The following is an 18,876-nucleotide window of genomic DNA, read 5'->3' on the forward strand; positions in this document are numbered from 1 at the left end:
CAATCTAATTTTCCCAGCAGTGGGACATTAAAGATCTTCTGGTTCTTATGAAGGGCTCTTTGTTTTATTCTATCAAGAACTGTCTACAAAATAATGTATCCGACAGATAGAGTGGGAAGGGCCCTAACATATATGTTCATCGCGGTCACATCAAACTGTTCCCATGTGAAGTGCAGTTTTGACAGTGGTGTTTTCCTGCTGATTGCATTATGAAATGAACATTCATCTGTAGCCAACTGCTTTGTGCGCATGGCTGCACTTAAAATGTGAAGAACTCTGTCCCAGAGTCGGTTTGGAATAGGCTATTTCTGTCTCGACAAGCTGACCAATAGAATAGGTAACCTACACTTTTCTACTATAGTAGATTGACATAGGCTAGTGATTTTGCTGTTTGTTACTCATCTTGTTGGCTGTGGAAAAGTAAATGTTATTCTAACATGTTCAAAGTGAACATCAGAATTTGTTAAGAAGGACCACATCATTGTTTTGTTAATATGAATTACCATATTCTAAATATTATTTCCGTCATTCTGAGCACAGTGTGTGGACGCCCTAATCAGGTTACGCACCCAATGCAAATGGGTCTGGTAAATTTCTCAAAATGTCCGGTGAATTAAAATGTCGCCGGTCAAATGTCCGGCACCACATTCTCCTAACGGAAACCCTGGGGCACGTTCACTACAAAAATAAAAAAAATTGTGACAAAACCATCAGTAGAGTTGAAAATGTGATGGAAACCCATTCGGTACATGAGAATTTAATCTCAAAAGTAATTTTTATTTGCACTACATCATCATTCACAGCCTTTTACCCACAACAAGTCAATTTGCTGGAAACATCTCTGGCGGGAAAATGTGGATCTTAGAATATTCGCATGAAAATCGGTCGCCAACCTGATGGAAACATAGCTATTGTCAAAAGTCTCATCATTGTCCTACTTCCACATGGCATTGGAAAGGCCTGTGAAGTCTGACTATACTTTATACAGCATATAGGCTACAATCTGTATGTGAGGAAAAGTGTGTTTAAATGCTCTGCATGACCAGTCTAAGAGCTCATTAGGTGTATGTTTTATGATGTGGAAACCCTCTTGCTCAACAAGCTCCGCCAGCCTCCTCAGATGACTGATCTGAAACCCTCTTGCTCCACAAGCTCCGCCAGCCTCCTCAGATGACTGATCTGAAACCCTCTTGCTCCACAAGCTCCACCAGCATCCTCAGATGACTGATCTGAAACCCTCTTGCTCCACAAGCTCCACCAGCATCCTCAGATGACTGATCTGAAACCCTCTTGCTCAACAAGCTCCGCCATCCTCCTCAGATGACTGATCTGAAACCCTCTTGCTCAACAAGCTCTGCCAGCCTCCTCAGATGACTGATCTGAAACCCTTTTGCTCCACAAGCTCCACCAGCATCCTCAGATGACTGATCTGAAACCCTCTTGCTCCACAAGCTCCGCCAGCCTCCTCAGATGACTGATCTGAAACCCTCTTGCTCCACAAGCTCCGCCAGCCTCCTCAGATGACTGATCTGAAACCCTCCTGTTAATGCCACGGTTTCATCACACTGGATGGTCTTCTGGGGGGAGGAGGGAAGGGGAAAGAGGTTTACAGACAGAGAGGGGGAGGGTTGAGAGAAAAAGACAGAAGGGGGAGGGAGAGAAGAAAGGGGGTACTTCTGGGGGGAGGCAGGGGATAGACATGGGGAGGGAGGAGTGGAGTGGACCGGGTGCCCTGGCTCACACCCCTCTGAGACCAGATTAGCCCACTGGAACGCCACTGAATACCTGGCGAAGGGGCTCCCCTGGGGGTGTCAGACCCCAACCACCTGCTCTCAGGAGGAGAAGAGGGGGATGGAGGAGGAAAGGGGCAAGGAGGAGGCGAAGAGGAGAGCAGAAAGGAGGAGGAGAGGGGGAAGGAGGAGAAGAGGAGAAAGGAGGAGGAGAGGGGGGAGAGGGTAGTCGGGGATGCATGTGGATCAGACAGGTCTAAGAAAGCTGGTCAACATGACCACAACCCTCCTGTCCCTGTTTTAGAACCATTATATCAACAAACTATAATTAAAATTCCCTCACACACTCCGGCCCACGCACGTATGCACGCACACACCAACCCACATGCTCAAAGGTTGAATTAATGGATCTATGATTTATGACATTGACGGAGCCTCATACGAGATATGAGTCAGTCCTCTGGAAAAGTTCCTGGTAAGACATGAGGTCAGATGAGTTAAACTCTTCTTTATCTCATCTGAACATCTCATAATCTAACCAGACAATGAATAGAAAGCACAGCTGCTCTACTCTACTCCTGGTCTAGCCTGGCCTGAGGCCACTGCTCCTCCCTCTTCTCCACTTCTGACAGGCTGCAAGAGGATTGCGTCATACACAACTAAAGTGCCCCCACATCAGACTGCCGATCTGGTTAAATAAAGAGCCCTAAGAGGCTTTGCTGTTCCTAAGCTAATAATAGCTGGAAATCGCCTGGCAGTGGAGTTAAATAGACGTTTTGCTATAGGTGATGTAGGATAGGCTTCTCCGGGACACACCCCAGGGTCAACCATGTTGCATTCTCCACCCTCCCCAGGCAACCTGACGTGCAGCCCCAGCTAAGAGGCCTCCGAGGTGGTCTCGACCTGACTCAGACATCACCTTCTCTCTGGAGCCCTGGGGATTCTCACTGGTCTGCCCGCTCACGCCTCTTCTCCTCTCCTTCCACAGCACAGGCTCTCCTCATGGACTACCCTGCCCTGGAGTGGGTCAGGGTCATCATTACTGACACTCGTCATGTCCTAAGAAACAGCCTCCGGTTATAGTAAGGGGATCTACCACTCTCGTTGCCTCGCTCTACCTCTCTCTCGCGTGACAAATTAATCACCATGAACTGTTCTTTCATTTACCCTTTTTCTCTGTGCTGCTACACCTGTGTTGTGTGTGTGTGAACTCATGCATGTGTTAGTGCGTACATACACTACCATTCAAAAGTTTGGGGTCACTTAGAAATGTCCTTGTTTTTGAAAGAAAAGCAACATTTTTGTCCATTAAAATAACAACAAAATGATCTGAAATACAGTGGGGCAAAAAAGTATTTAGTCAGCCACCAATTGTGCAAGTTTTCCCATTTAAGAAGATGAGAGAGGCCTGTAATTTTCATCATAGGTACACTTCAACTATGACAGACTAAATTAGAAAAAAATCCAGAAAATCACATTTGTAGGATTTTTAATGAATTTATTTGCAAATGATGGTGGAAAATAAGTATTTGGTCACCTACAAACAAGCAAGATTTCTGGCTCTCACAGACTTGTAACTTCTTCTTTAAGAAGCTCCTCTGTCCTCCACTCGTTACCTGTATTAATGGCACCTGTTTGAACGTGTCTCCTGACCCCTCCTGTCTCAGCCTCCAGTATTTATGCTGCAGTAGTTTGTGTCGGGGGGCTAGGGTCAGTTTGTTATATCTGGAGTACTTCTCCTGTCCTATTCGGTGTCCTGTGTGAATTTAAGTGTGCTCTCTCTAATTCTCTCTTTCTCCCTTTCTTTCTCTCTCTCGGAGGACCATGCCCCAGGACTACCTGACATGATGACTCCTTGCTGTCCCCAGTCCACCTGGCCGTGCTGCTGCTCCAGTTTCAACTGTTCTGCCTTATTATTATTCGACCATGCTGGTCATTTATGAACATTTGAACATCTTGGCCATGTTCTGTTATAATCTCCACCCGGCACAGCCAGAAGAGGACTGGCCACCCCACATAGCCTGGTTCCTCTCTAGGTTTCTTCCTAGGTTTTGGCCTTTCTAGGGAGTTTTTCCTAGCCACCGTGCATCTACACCTGCATTGCTTGCTGTTTGGGGTTTTAGGCTGGGTTTCTGTACAGCACTTTGAGATTTCAGCTGATGTACGAAATTTGATTTGATTTGTTATCTGTATAAAAGACACCTGTCCACAGCCTCAAACAGTCACACTCCAAACTCCACTATGGCCAAGACCAAAGAGCTGTCAAAGGACACCAGAAACAAAATTGTGGACCTGCACCAGGCTGGGAAGACTGAATCTGCAATAGGTAAGCAGCTTGGTTTGAAGAAATCAACTGTGGGAGCAATTATTAGGAAATGGAAGACATACAAGACCACTGATAATCTCCCTCGATCTGGGGCTCCACGCAAGATCTCACCCTGTGGGGTCAAAATGATCACAAGAACGGTGAGCAAAAATCCCAGAACCACACGGGGACCTAGTGAATGACCTGCAGAGAGCTGGGACCAAAGTAACACACTACGCCGCCAGGGACTCAAATCCTGCAGTGCCAGACGTGTCCCCCTGCTTAAGCCAGTACATGTCCAGGCCCGTCTGAAGTTTGCTAGAGAGCATTTGGATGATCCAGAAGATTGGGAGAAAGTCATATGGTCAGATGAAACCAAAATAGAACTTTTTGGTAAAAACTCAACTCATCGTGTTTGGAGGACAAAGAATGCTGAGTTGCATCCAAAGAACACCATACCTACTGTGAAGCATGGGGGTGGAAACATCATGCTTTGGGGCTGTTTTTCTGCAAAGGGACCAGGACGACTGATCCGTGTAAAGGAAAGAATGAATGGGGCCATGTATCGTGAGATTTTGAGTGAAAACATCCTTCCATCAGCAGGGGCATTGAAGATGAAACGTGGCTGGGTCTTTCAGCATGACAATGATCCCAAACACACCGCCCGGGCAACGAAGGAGTGGCAACGAAGATCCTGGAGTGGCCTAGCCAGTCTCCAGATCTCAACCCCATAGAAAATCCTTGGAGGGAGTTGAAAGTCCGTGTTGCCCAGCAACAGCCCCAAAACATCACTGCTCTAGATGAGATCTGCATGGAGGAATGGGCCAAAATACCAGCAACAGTGTGTGAAAACCTTGTGAAGACTTACAGAAAATGTTTGACCTCTGTCATTGCCAACAAAGGGTATATAACTATGTATTGAGAAACTTTTGTTATTGACCAAATACTTATTTTCTACCATAATTTGCAAATAAATTCATTAAAATTCCTACAATGTGATTTTCTGGAACTTTTTTTCTCATTGTGTCTGTCATAGTTGAAATGTACCTATGATGAAAATTACAGGCCTCTCTCATCTTTTTAAGTGGGAGAACTTGCACAATTGGTGGCTGACTAAATACTTTTTGGCCCCACTGTACAGTGTAGACATTGGTAATGTTGTAAATGACTATTGTAGCTGGAAACAGCTGATTTTTCATGACAAACTTCGATTAGCTAACAACGTGCCATTGGAACACAGGAGTGATGGTTGCTGATAATGGGCCTCTGTATGCATATGTAGGTATTCCATAAAATCAGTTTCCAGCTACAATAGTAATTTACAACAAGAATGTCTAAACTGTATTTCTGATCAATTTGATGTTATTTTAAATTGACAATAAAAAAAAAAAAAACTTTTCTTTCAAAACAAGGACATTTCCAAGTGACCCTAAACTTTTGAACGTTGGTGTACGTGCACTCTACCTGTCCTCCAGAGCCACACAGGGCTCAGTCAGTGTGTGTGAGGCCTGGAGGTAACAGTAGTAACCTAACGCTGGGTTCCCTTTGTGTATCCAGGCAGGTTGATTAGACACACGTCTCTGTTTAGACCCCCTGCACACTGGGCTTGTTCAGGGCCTGGCTCTCCTTTCTACTCTCCTCAAGAGCTGCTGACCAACACAGAGCCAGGGGCTGGAACAGTGGGGGACTCATTGACTGAAGCAGAACTTGCACTGAGCCATCCAACCAACTCTGAAATAACATAAAGAACAGTCCATTTCTAGCTCATCCTTTCTGTTACTTACTGTAGTAAAAGGCCATCTATCTACCCTCAACATTTTGCAGCAGCTTTTTAATGATACAATTGTATAACTATTACCATCTGTAATAGCTCAATTACACATCGTTACACAATTATAACCATTATTCAATAGTTTGGATTTTGGTCAAATAATGCCTTGGATTTGATACGTCATCATTATCAGACAATAGTGACCACCTGAAGAACACATTTAATTACTTCCTTTCTGTTCTGCCTATCCAACAACTGAGCTGCCTGCCTGGCTGGCTGACTGACTGGCTGGCCACCTGCCCCATTTCTAAGCACAGAGGCTGTGACGCACAAGGCACGCATACTGTACTGTATATTACTGTTAGTAGGGCTGGCCTGGCCTACACCTATGGCCCTCAATGCTGACTAGAGGGGGAGGAGTTGGGATGCCTCAAACCTCCCGTTGAACTCTGTATGTCGACTACGGTGTGTGAGAGAGGGGGAGGGAAAGAGAGAAGGGGGAGAGAGACAGAGACAAAAAGAGCCTAGGAGTTATATAGAAATAGAAAATAGCTAAACATTTTGTTTTAAAGATGTTTTAGTGTCACATACACCGGATAGGTGTTGTTTTACAGGGTCAGTGTCACGACTCCGACCGAAGGTGGCTCCCCTTCCCGTTCGGGTGGTGCTCAGCGGTCGTCGTCGCCGGCGTACTAGCTGCCACTGATTCTTTTCTCTCCCTCCTTATGTGTTTATTGATTACACCTGTTTTGAGTTGGTTGTAATTAGTTGGGCTTTATTAGTCAGCCGGCCCACCCGTTTCTTTGTGCGGGATTGATTATTGTAACCCTGGTGTTTGTTACAGACGAACGTGTTGGTTTATGTTCGTGTATAGTGCTGGACTGTTTTCGTTCCCCGTGTCTGGGGCATTTTGGTTTTGAGCACCCAGTGTTTAGTGGGGTGGCTGTGGTTCACCGTGTGTGCATTAAAAGAGCACTATATTGAACTCTCTGTTTTCCTGCGCCTGACTTCATACTCACGACACCCAGTACGTTACAGTCAGCCATATTAGTACAGCTTAAGGGCACATCGACAGACTGACAGATTTGACTCAAACCAGCGACCTTTTGGCTACTGGCCTAACGCTCTAACCGCTAGGTTACCTGCTGCTCCATTTAGTGATGGGCTGTACATAACTTGTGCAGTACAGCTCTAGGTAGGCCTAATCTACCATTTATTTGATAGATGATTTGACAGGATTGTAGCTTAGCACTGTCAAGACTTTGATGTTATTATTACTAGACCTACGCGGAGCATGAGGGATATAATCCATACGCACTGACCGCATTGACGGTCTGAAGTAGTACATCCGGCCCCGTAGAGGCCCAATGAACCTGACTGCTGGCTTAGCCAACGCTAACACGTTTGTTAGATAAATAAAGCATCTCATGCTTAATGATAACATTATAGGATAAACATTGAGAGTGGCCCAGTGGCCACCTGAATTAAAAAGCCCCCAGTACAAAATGTTCACAGACAAAGGCTATTCATATAGCCTACTATAGCATTTAAACTCATTTTAGTTTACTTATTTAATCAGTTAATATTAGTCCCATAAGACAAGAATTCCCTTTTGCAGAAATGTTATGTTACATTTTTTATATAGGCCTAGGTACTTATTTTTTTCACATCACATATATTTATCCAGTTGCCTATGTACCAATAGGCTTCATACAGTCAACCGTGGTTGGTCACTGACTGTCAAACTACCCAGGCTGCATCCATTGGTTAACAGTGGTCAGGCAGTATGTGCGGTGACCCCCAGCTACAGTACATTAGATGATTGTCCTTTGAGCCGCGAATGCAGTAGTGACGATAACACAGCCCAACAGCCTGCAATAACCCAGGGCAGATAGATAACATCAGTGGCTCTGCTCACAGCACAACCTAGCCAGGGTGACATTTAAACAATATGCCTGTCCGCGCTGACTGTGCATACGCCTGATCCAGAGAAAGAGAGGGGGGAGGGGGGAAAGACAGGGGGAGAGCTAGGGAGAGGGAGGAGTGAAAGCAAGGGAGACAGAGCAGAGAAATACTATGTGGGAGTGAGAGTAAAACTGAAATCTGGGATGACATTTGCAAACTGTGAGTCTGGAAAAGTGCAGAGACTGAACTAAATAGGTATATGATCTAACTGCCAAAATAGAGTGTGAAAGGATGGGGTGGCCCCAGAATGTGTGCACACACCTCTTAGTGCTAAGTAATCACATTGAATTTCAACTACAATATTTGTTTGTCTCCTATAAATAAAACTCAACGCAGTCAGTTGGAAAACAACTTGAAGGTGGAGCTGAGTAGATGAAGACGAAGGCCTACTGCATTAGGAGTCCTTCACTAACTCAGCATCCTTTAGGGTCTCTGGGCTGAGACAAGATTTAACAGACTCATATCATATGTATTATTTATCATACAGTATAATAGGAATATAATATGTAATATCATCATAATAATGTATGTAATATCCTTCTCCTCCACTCCCCTCTCCTGCCCAGTCACAGTCCCTAGTGATGATGTCCCTCCTCTCAGGTTAATTACACAACTGTAACAGCAGCAATAAGCTGCTGGCCCTGAGAGTAAATTGTGCAACCATGGAGTGGAGAAGGAAGAGGTGGAGTGGGACCTTCAGGACCGTAAGAAGGAAGTGCAGTGTCCCTGGGTGGAGATATGACCGCGGTGTCTAGGGGCTTGAAAAGTGTAAAGGAACCCTTGCACACTCACCGAGATCTTTCTCTGCACACCCACAAGGCCATGTTAAATGCCAGAGGGTAGATAGACAAATTGACATTTATATTTCACATTAGCTTCGTCAAGGCTATTTTAATTTAATTCCCAAAGGCCCCCTCTCCACTAGACACTACACATATAGTTGTAGAAGGTTTGCATCATCATGTTACGCAAATTACCTCCACTGAAATGTAGGCCTAAATAGCATGGTTTCCCCCAAAGAATCATAGTGTTACTCATCAACAGGCTACCGACATCAAACCATATCGAAATAAGTTGAAAGGTCATAAATTGTTCACAAACCCAAACTTTCCCACATTTTGTGAAAACTAAAAAAACATTATGAAAGTTTTGTTTAACTTCGGTGGTCCTTCGTGGGAAAATTGTCATCAAACTTTGTCATCAAAGTCTGGCATTCTCTGGATTTATGGTGCTTTCAAGGCAACTGGGAACTCTGAAAAAAACAAGGTCGAATCATGATGACGTCAGCGATCTTCAGGTCAGAGCTCTAGAAAGAGGCCCGAGTTCCGGACATTCAATTCCGAGTTGGATGACCGTTCAAAACCTATTTTCCCAGTTGGACCTCGTTTTTTTCTCAGAGCTCCCAGTTGTCTTGAACTCATTGAAAACAGATTTCACAGTTCTGAGTTTCCAGTTGTTTTGAGCACCACAGAAGTCATGCTGGATTGACAGCATGGCCAATGGTTGAATATTTATCCTTTTAATCTTGGAAAAAGAGACCCTTAAACCCTGACCACACACCCACTACACTGAACAGCAGGCTATTGGTTGCTTTGTAATGCTTGTAGTTAGGCACTAATTCCTTCCAAAACACTCATTGTTGAATTTGCGATTTCCAACTTGCTGTGTAATGTTTATGTCCAATGGCCGATGAGCACAGATACATTTTATTTCTCTTCAATATTTATCTTCATATGACAAGGATTAAAAATGATTTGCCAGTATATTGTTGACTTGATTCATGATGATGACTGCTAGCTAAAATTTTCAAAGTATGATGTTGACAGTCCAATCAAAGCTGCTGTAGATATAACGTGACTTGACGTCATTTTATCTGTGGCCAATGACCTTGAGCCTTCTTGGATGGGCACTTCTAATGTAACTCAATGGCAGCACCCAAGGGGCTTGAATTTTCAAGCTCTACCCTTAGATATGGCAGTGACCTAGTGTCCCCATGAGTGACAGAACACTGAGCCAATCAAGGCGCAACTAGAGAACATTACCAACCCCTACGCTCCGTATATGTTCCGCTGGTTGCCCCACCACCAAAGAAAGCACTGAGCTAGGCTGAAACACCTGTATTTTGGAGCTGCCTTACTCAAGTAAGCAAAAACGAGACCAAGTTTGAATGCGGCTTTATTAACTCAATTTATTTTTATATATATTGTTGTACATTGTTTGTAAACTGATACATGACATGTATTCATGTCACAATAACATACAAAACAGGCATCCTCCCCAAAAAGTAGGTTATTTTTATGGAAAGGTGGAACTCAAAACAGATGGGGCAGTGTCGCCACTGACTAAAACAGGGTTTACAGGCACAGCCTAGAATAAACTGGGATTCAGCAGCAGCAGCTCTTACTGAGACCAGTGCAATATGCCCCGCCTCTTCAAAGAGGACCAGGGAGGGGGAAAACTAAATGCAAGATTTCAACAACTTTCTCTTCTTCCCTCGCATGTTGATACAGTGTAGCATGGCCAGTGGGAGCTTCAGTTACACTAAATTTAAAGTAGACAGATGCCACACATAGCTGCTCGTGCCTCGCCCTGGGAAACAGACGTCTCTCTCATCATTCCAGACCAGGGCTCCTCCAGGCCAGACCCCCTCAGCTCAGCTCCACACTGTCCACTCTGGAGGGTTAGGGGGTTGGGGCACCCACTTGGCCAACTAGCCCACATATCCTCAGTGTTAACAAATCCAACCAGGGTTCACTGCTGGCTACCAAACTGTTAAGCCCTCTCACTCTAAGCTGTGTGCTCCACTGAACAGAGATAGGCTACATTATAACCCAAATACCTAATGTACTTTCAACATGTGGAGTCCTGCATAGAGTACAATACACAGCAGTTGAGACTGTAGTGTTAGTATGTATGTTTAAAGGTGCACTATGCAGAAATTGCTCTGGTTGCTAAAGTTCTAATAGTTTGCCTAATTTCAGTTTATGAGACAAATAAAGCTAGTATAGTGTAGACGTTGTACCATTTAAATATCTGTGAAATGTATTTTCCATAACCAAAAATATTGTATTTTCTGCTGTTTGAAGTTGATGTACAAAACTGAAAGTGAAATATGCAAAAAAGAAACTTAAGATTGAGAAGCATAAAAATAGCGCACATAGAACAGATCTACTGCTTCTTAGACTTGCTGTCAATGAGAATTACAGCTCAAAAACACATATTTCTATGCGAACTGGGGCAGGTTGCCCAAAAAGTTACAGATTGCAGCTTTAAGTCTTCACCACTCAGTTTAACCTTGGTTATAGGCCTGAATGTGACTCCTTTTTTACAAAGGAAAACTCCATAAATTAGAGGAATAATGCTTTGTAATTTATAACTTGATACATTGTTAGTCTTCCAGACACACTTGATAAGGGTCCTGCAACACAGACCCAGTCCCTCATCTGAGCCGGTTACACCCCCACAACACACACAGCTGGCCAGAGTCTGGGAGTCGGACATACAGTCACTCACCTGTTGACGTGGCGCACAACATTCTTCCGCTCCTAGCTCCCGTTAAACGTAACGGTGAAGCAGTGTTGCTCTGTGGACTGGACAGCTTCAGACCTGCCTGCTGCTGGGGGACTCCTGATCTAACAGAGCTGTCTGCAACCTGCCGCCTGCTGCCCTCTACCACTCTCTCTGAGAGCCCAATATAGTCCACCATGAGAGCGATGTAATTTCAGTCTTTCCCACGATTGAGACAGACAGAGCCAGGAGTCAAGTCCAGACAGATGAAGCTGGGGCAAGCACAAGAACAAACTAAAAGTCAAGAGCAACAGATCTCCTCCAAAAAAATGACAGACTGTCACTTAGTTGATTTCTTCACTGGGTTTCAGCTATGACGCAATACTACTACATTACAACATCAAACTCTGTACAAATTCCACTCTACAACATACCAACATGTCAACCGATGTACTAGCTTACGCCAAATCAAGCCTGATTACAGTTAGTTTACGCCAAGATTGCCAGCATCTGGAGATTTCATTAGTCTGGATCAGGCTCTCTCTTAGATGGAAATAACTGGTGGTCTCCCATATCCTTCGTGGGTGAGGAGGGAGGGAGGGAGGAGAAGAAGAGGAAAAAGAGAGGAAGCATGCATGGTCCTTGTTGAGGCTTGCACAGCGCTGAGGTGGTACGATGATGACAGACCCAGAGCTGCCAGACAGGCCACCGGATAAGAGAGAAAAAGGACCAGAAGAGAGAGAAAGAAAGAAGACAAAAAAGGGTAAGAGAAAGGAAAGAGAGCGAGACAGAACCTTTCCCTGTTCCCCTTAACAGGGGGGGGGGGAGGAGCTGCCCACTCCCCCTCTGTCATTGCACTACAATCTAAAGCCCACATGGCATGTCTGGGCACTGTAGACTGCCACCACCTCTAGACTAGAGGTCGACTGATTATGATTTTTCAATGCCGATACCGATTATTGGAGGACCATAAAAGCCGCTACCGATTAATTGGCCCAATTTCTTTATTTATTAATTTGTAATAATGACAATTACAACCATACTGAATGAACACTTATAATACAATATAATACATCAATAAAATCAATTTAGCCTCAAGTAAATAATGAAACATGTTCAATTTGGTTTAAATAATGCAAAAACAAAGTGTTGGAGAAGAAAGTAAAAGTGCAATATGTGCTATGTAAGAAAGCTAACGTTTCAGTTCCTTGCTCAGAACATGAGAACATATGAAAGCTGGTGGTTCCTTTTAACATGAGTCTTCAATATTCCCAGGTAAGAAGTTTTAGGTTGTAGTTATTATAGGAATTATAGGACTATTTCCCTCTATACCATTTGTATTTCATTCATCTTTGACTATTGCAAGTTCTTATAGGCACTTTAGTATTGCCAGTGTAACAGTATAGCTTCCGTCCCTCTCCTCGCTCCTCTCTGGGCTCGAACCAGCAACACAACGACAACTAGCATGCGCTAACTAGCTAGCCATTTCACTTCGGTTACACGAGCCTCAACTCAGGAGTTGATAGGCTTGAAGTCATAAACAGCGCAAGGCTTGACGCACAACGAAGAGCTGCTGGCAAATCGCATGAAAGTGCTATTTGAATGAATGTTTACGCGCCTGCTTCTGCCTACCACTGCTCAGTCAGATATGTGTATGCTTGTATGCTCAGTCAGATTATTTGCAACGCAGGACACGCTAGATAATATCTACTAATATCATCAACCATGTGTAGTTAACTAGTGATTATGATTTATTGTTTTTTATAAGATCAATTTAATGCTAGCTAGCAACTTACCTTGGCTTACTGCATTCGCGTAACAGTCTCCTTGTGGAATGCAACGAGAGAGAGGCAGGTCGTTATTGCATTGGACTAGTTAACTGTAAGGTTGCAAGATTGGATCCCCCGAGCTGACAAGGTGAAAATCTGTCGTTCTGCCCCTGAACAAGGCAGTTAACCCACGGTTCCTAGGCCGTCATTGAAAATAAGAATGTGTTCTTAACTGACTTGCCTAGTTAAATAAAGATTAAATAAAGGTCAAAAAAATAAAATAATAATAATAATAATAATAATAATTTTTTTAAATAATATCGGCAAATCGGCGCCCAAAAATACCGATTTCCTATTGTTATGAAAACTTGAAATCAGCCCTAATTAATCGGCCATTCCGATTAATCGGTCGACCTCTACTCTCGACTGCCACTCAATAGGGCCCACACTCCCACCACCACTAGACTGCCACTCAATAGGGCCCTCACTCCCACCACCACTAGACTGCCACCCAATGGAGCCCTCACTGACACCACCTCTAGACTGCCACCCAATGGAGCCCTCACTGACACCACCACTAGACTGCCACTCAATAGGGCCCTCACTCCCACCACCACTAGACTGCCACTCAATAGGGCCCACACTCCCACCACCACTAGACTGCCACTCAATAGGGCCCACACTCCCACCACCACTAGACTGCCACCCAATGGAGCCCTCACTGACACCACCTCTAGACTGCCACCCAATGAGGCCCTCACTGACACCACCTCTAGACTGCCACCCAATGGAGCCCTCACTGACACCACCACTAGACTGCCACTCAATAGGGCCCTCACTCCCACCACCACTAGACTGCCACTCAATAGGGCCCACACTCCCACCACCACTAGACTGCCACTCAATAGGGCCCACACTCCCACCACCACTAGACTGCCACCCAATGGAGCCCTCACTGACACCACCTCTAGACTGCCACCCAATGAGGCCCTCACTGACACCACCTCTAGACTGCCACCCAATGGGGCCCTCACTTACCTCCAGCCACCTTCTCTATGACACCTTTTGTGTCATACGGCCATGGCAGTTTGGAAGGATGAGAAGGCAGACAGGGTCAAAAGGCTCCTAAAAGGTTTAGTGTTACATCTTCACTTTTCACTGTAAACAGCCTCACTCAATACCACATGAGCACACTAGCTACCATGTAGGGATAGAAAAAGAGTAACAGTTTGTTTCTTAAATAGGAAAAAAAGGACCATATTAAAGTATATCTATAGTTTATCCCCACTACTCTTGAGTTTCAGTGAGAAGTGAATACGCCCTTACCCTTTAAAGTGACAGGTTGCTACTTTAGACTAATTTAGGCCTAATCCTGGCAGTAGAGTTGAACATTCTGTCACATTGTTATTTGATTTGAAGGACTTATTAGTCCATATTTTTCCCTCTTCCATTCAACACCGTTGTAGGCCTACAGTAGTGGGGGAAAACCCTTCAGCATTGACTGAGTTAGGCTATTGCATTTTACTACAGCACTCACTGGAATGCCTCACTTCAAAGGGAACTGCATTTCCTGAACAACAAATCACGAGAGAGAGAAAAAGAGACAAAGCCCTCACCTACAGAGAGATTAACCTAGAGAAGAGTCCCCTCAGCCAGCTGGTTCTGGGGCTCTGTGGAGTCTGTTTGTGAACAGAGCCCTAGTACCAGCTGGCTGAGGGGACTCTTCTCTAGCACAGCAACATAATTAGACCCAACAAAATTATGAGAAAGCAAAAAGATAACCATTTAACACACTGGAAAGACTCAACCAAAAAACAGAGCAAATTTGAATGCTATCTGGCCCTATACAGAGAGTACACAGAGTCACAATACCTGACCACTTTGACTGACCCCAAATTAAGAACATCCTTGACTATGTACAGACTCAGTGAGCATAGCCTTGCTATTGAGAGAGGCTGCCATAAGCAGACCAGGCTCTCAAGAGAAGACAGGCTATGTGCACACTGTCCACAAAATGAGGTGGAAACTGAGCTGCACTTCCTAACCCCCTGTAAAATGTATGACCACATTAGAGATACATATTTCCGACAGATCACACTGACAAAGAATTTCAAAACAAATCAAACATTGATAAACTCCCATATCTGTTAGACAAAATACCTCAGTTTGCAATCTCTTCAGCAAGATGTGTAGCCCATTGCCATTGATCAAAGGGCAGCCAGTGGATACCACTAATATTTATCTTTCACTACTATTCGTACTACAACTATTGGCACATTGCTAAAACACTGTACATAGCTGATAATAAAACAAATATCTTTTTAAACCTTTTTGAATGCAATATTTACTATTAAATTCAAATAGTTTTTTGTTGATGTTGTTTTGTGTCTTCTCAGGTTTGTTTATTTCACGTGCTTTGGCAATGTAAACACGTTTCCGATATGAATAAAGCCTTTGAAGAGAAAGTCCAAGCTTGGCACAGTGCAGTCTTCTTAATCACATGTTTATTCACAGTGGTAAGACCTACTGCGGTAGAGTAGGACAGACTGAAAAGTTAAGAAATGGGGTGGGTCTAGACTACATAGGCTCATGTGTTTTTTCTCAATGGTTCTTACACTAACGTTTACTATTCAATTAGTATATGTAAACAAACAGCTGGGTACTACATACCTTACTGACAGGATTCAGAGAGTGACTGAGAATAACATGTCTGTCACTATCTGTAACTAAGGTACTGTTCTAATTGAGAGGATGGAAATCTGCTGGGCTATTTCTCTGGGTTCATAGTTACTTTATTAATAATCATATAATTGCTGTTAACAGTACGATCCTCTGTGATGAACAATCATAATAGCACAGTTCAAGAAACTAAATAAATACAAATGTAGGAAATAGAGGTGCTCCAGGTTGTTCTAGAGAGCCCTCTTGTGTGAGTGAGGCTAGCGTTGAGGAGGAAGGAGAGAGAGAGAAAGAGAGGCTAGGGCTGAGGAGGAAGGAGAGAGAGAGAAAGAGAGTCTAGGGCTGAGGAGGAAGGAGAGAGGGCGAGAGAGAGGGAAAGAGAGAGAGAGAGAGAGAGAGAGAGAGAGAGAGAGAGAGAGAGAGAGAGAAAGAGAGGCTTGGGCTGAGGAAGAAGGAGAGAGAGAGAGAGAGAGAGAGAGGCTAGGGCTGAGGAGGAAGGAGAGAGAGAGAAAGAGAGAGGCTAGGACAGGAGGAAGGAGAGAGAGAGAAAGAGAGAGAGAGAAAGAGAGAGAGAGAGGGAGAGAGAGAGAGAGAGAGAGAGAGAAAGAGAGGCTTGGGCTGAGGAAGAAGGAGAGAGAGAGAGAGAGAGAGAGAGAGAGGCTAGGGCTGAGGAGGAAGGAGAGAGAGAGAAAGTGACTAGGGCTGAGGAGGAAGGAGAAATAGAGAGAGAGAGGCTAGGGCTGACGAGGAAGGAGAAATAGAGAGAGAGAGGCTACGGTTGAGGAGGAAGGAGAGAGAGGTAGTGAGAGAGGCTAGGGCTGAGGAGGAAGGAGAGAGGGAGAGAAAGAGGTTAGGGCTGAGGAGGAAGGAAGGAAGGAAGGAAGGAAGGAAGGAAGGAAGGAAGGAAGGAAGGAAGGAAGGAAGGAAGGAAGGAAGGAAGGAAGGAAGGAAGGAAGGAAGGAAGGAAGGAAGGAAGGGAGTGAGTGAGTGAGGCCAAGTGTGACACAGTGCAGTCTTCTTAATCACATGTTTATACACAGAGATAAGACCTACTGCGGTAGAGTTGGTCAGACTGAAAGCTTACTAGCAGTGCTCCAGGTTGTTCTAGCGAGCCCTGACTTGTGTGAGTGAGGCTAGGACTGAGGAGGAAGGAGAAAGAGAGAGAGCAATTAAACTTGGAGCCATACCGTTCTACTCACCGTTACTCTGGTTCTGTGTCTCTGCGTTACACTCCAGTTATTAATGTGAACAGGCACTAGCCATACGGGCCAAGGCACACAGTCCAACCAGATTAAAACCACTTGCACAGTGGCGTTTTTATTCCTTGGCTTATTCCAAAAACACTTTTTTCACTTTTCCCTACTCGTCTCCAAATTAGACTTTTTTATAATCTAGGGATTCATAGTATTGCGAGAGCTTCATGAAAAGGGCAGAGCTAGGCTTAACTCTGTCTAACTCTGCAGATATTGGTCCTATTTAATCAAAACTGGTAATCAAGCTTTCAAGATAAAATGTACGTTGCAGTCGCCCTACACTGAATTTAGGGTTTGAATTAAAACAGTTTGCAGTTGTGCTTCTTTTAGTTTCACAGAATCCAAGCATGCATTCTAGCTATGTGAAAGACAGATGCTTTTGAAATAGCATGGAACTCCTAGATCTGTGGTTATGAATGACTGAATGACAGCTTGCTTGTCTTCTCTTCTCTTGTCTCAGAATGGTTAAACCCCTTGTCTAGTCTTGTTTCCAAAACAACTGTCCAAAATACACAAACAAAACACAAATAGAATATTGTGGCATGATGCATCACCAGACTTCCACAGATCTGGTTCTGTCTCTGCACACCTGGTCACACTGAGATGCTGATATGAACCCCCACCTTCTCACACACACACACCTCTATCTGTGAGAGTCAAATACTGTATTGGGCCACTGTGGCCGGCAAACTGGGCGCAAACTGTAGAGATGATTGAAATTTCTTTGGACTTACTGGCCAAAGCAAAAAAAACTGTTTAAACTAGGTTGTGAGGTGTCTTGTATACTGGGAAATATGTAGTTTCAGTTTATTAATTCAGTTTAATTTATTGTGTTGTTTATGGTTGTAATGGGGTTTTGTCAAGCTGCATAGTCAACGCACCAAATACTCTAATTTAAACATACACCTTACACATTTATCTGCATTACAAATTAATAGTTAAAGGGAGTAATACTACTTGATGTAATAACCTCTTAATTTATGAGGTCATTTAAGCAACTAAGCAGAAAAATAGAGCATATTTGCTTGCTTGTAATACTAATAACTATATTATTACATTCACTATATTGCTATTTATGTCTAATTGTTGTACTTTTTAAGTTCTATTCAGTATTATGATCAACAACATCGATTGCATGACCACTAACGCTACTAACAAGTTAGATTACAAAATGGAAGAGTTGTGAATGCATGCATGGTAGTTTCTTACAATATGACGTTCCCAATGCTGCCAAGTTCATGGCATTGCTGTTTCAAACCTATTCAATTCGTTTTCTGAAGCATAATCGATAATAAAATGGATTGATTGGAGCGAATGTTTGAAACAAGTAGTAGAGCTGATAGGCAGGCATAATGCATTCTTGTTAAGCTAGGTGTCTGAATAACTGACAGCTGTGTCCTCTCGTGAGCTAGCTATCTTACCTACTCAGCTGCCGAGCTAGTCTTTTGAAATACATTTCTAGCTAGCTACATTATTATTTATGCTACGAGCCACATACACATATCAGCATGTGCTGCAGTATTTAAATATATTATTTATACATTATTTAGTACAGTCTTGCAACTTTTGGTGGGAATTAGATAGTTAGCATGAGGACACTGCTATTTGACAGCTGCTGTCGCGCGCTTGTTTGCTGTTTAGGCTCATGTTCCTAAAAACCCCATATTTTAACTGTGGAAAAGTCCGTGTGTAACTGCACATACAAAAATAGAAAATACTAATGTTGATGTTTAGCCTACTTATTCTACTTTCTGCTGCCAGAACATTCCCTAGCTTGTTCACATTAGCTAATCTGTTGCAGCCAATGCCACTTCTGCAATGTTCTTGTTGTTTGCAATGTCATCGCATCTGTGCACTCTTCTACTTCAAGAGAAGTTTACTGGGTATTCGCAGCAAA

The 18,876-nt window shown here is 43.8% G+C and overlaps 1 protein-coding gene across 2 annotated transcripts in view; it reads right to left on the bottom strand.

Moving 5' to 3' along the window:
* Positions 1-18,876, bottom strand: part of LOC139384375 (nuclear factor of activated T-cells, cytoplasmic 3-like) — a 94,438-nt gene that overhangs the window by 75,112 nt on the left and 450 nt on the right. The gene's annotated exons all lie outside the window — the stretch shown is intronic.

The sequence above is a fragment of the Oncorhynchus clarkii genome, chromosome 26, assembly GCF_045791955.1.
Source record: "Oncorhynchus clarkii lewisi isolate Uvic-CL-2024 chromosome 26, UVic_Ocla_1.0, whole genome shotgun sequence".
Lineage (NCBI taxonomy): Eukaryota > Metazoa > Chordata > Actinopteri > Salmoniformes > Salmonidae > Oncorhynchus > Oncorhynchus clarkii.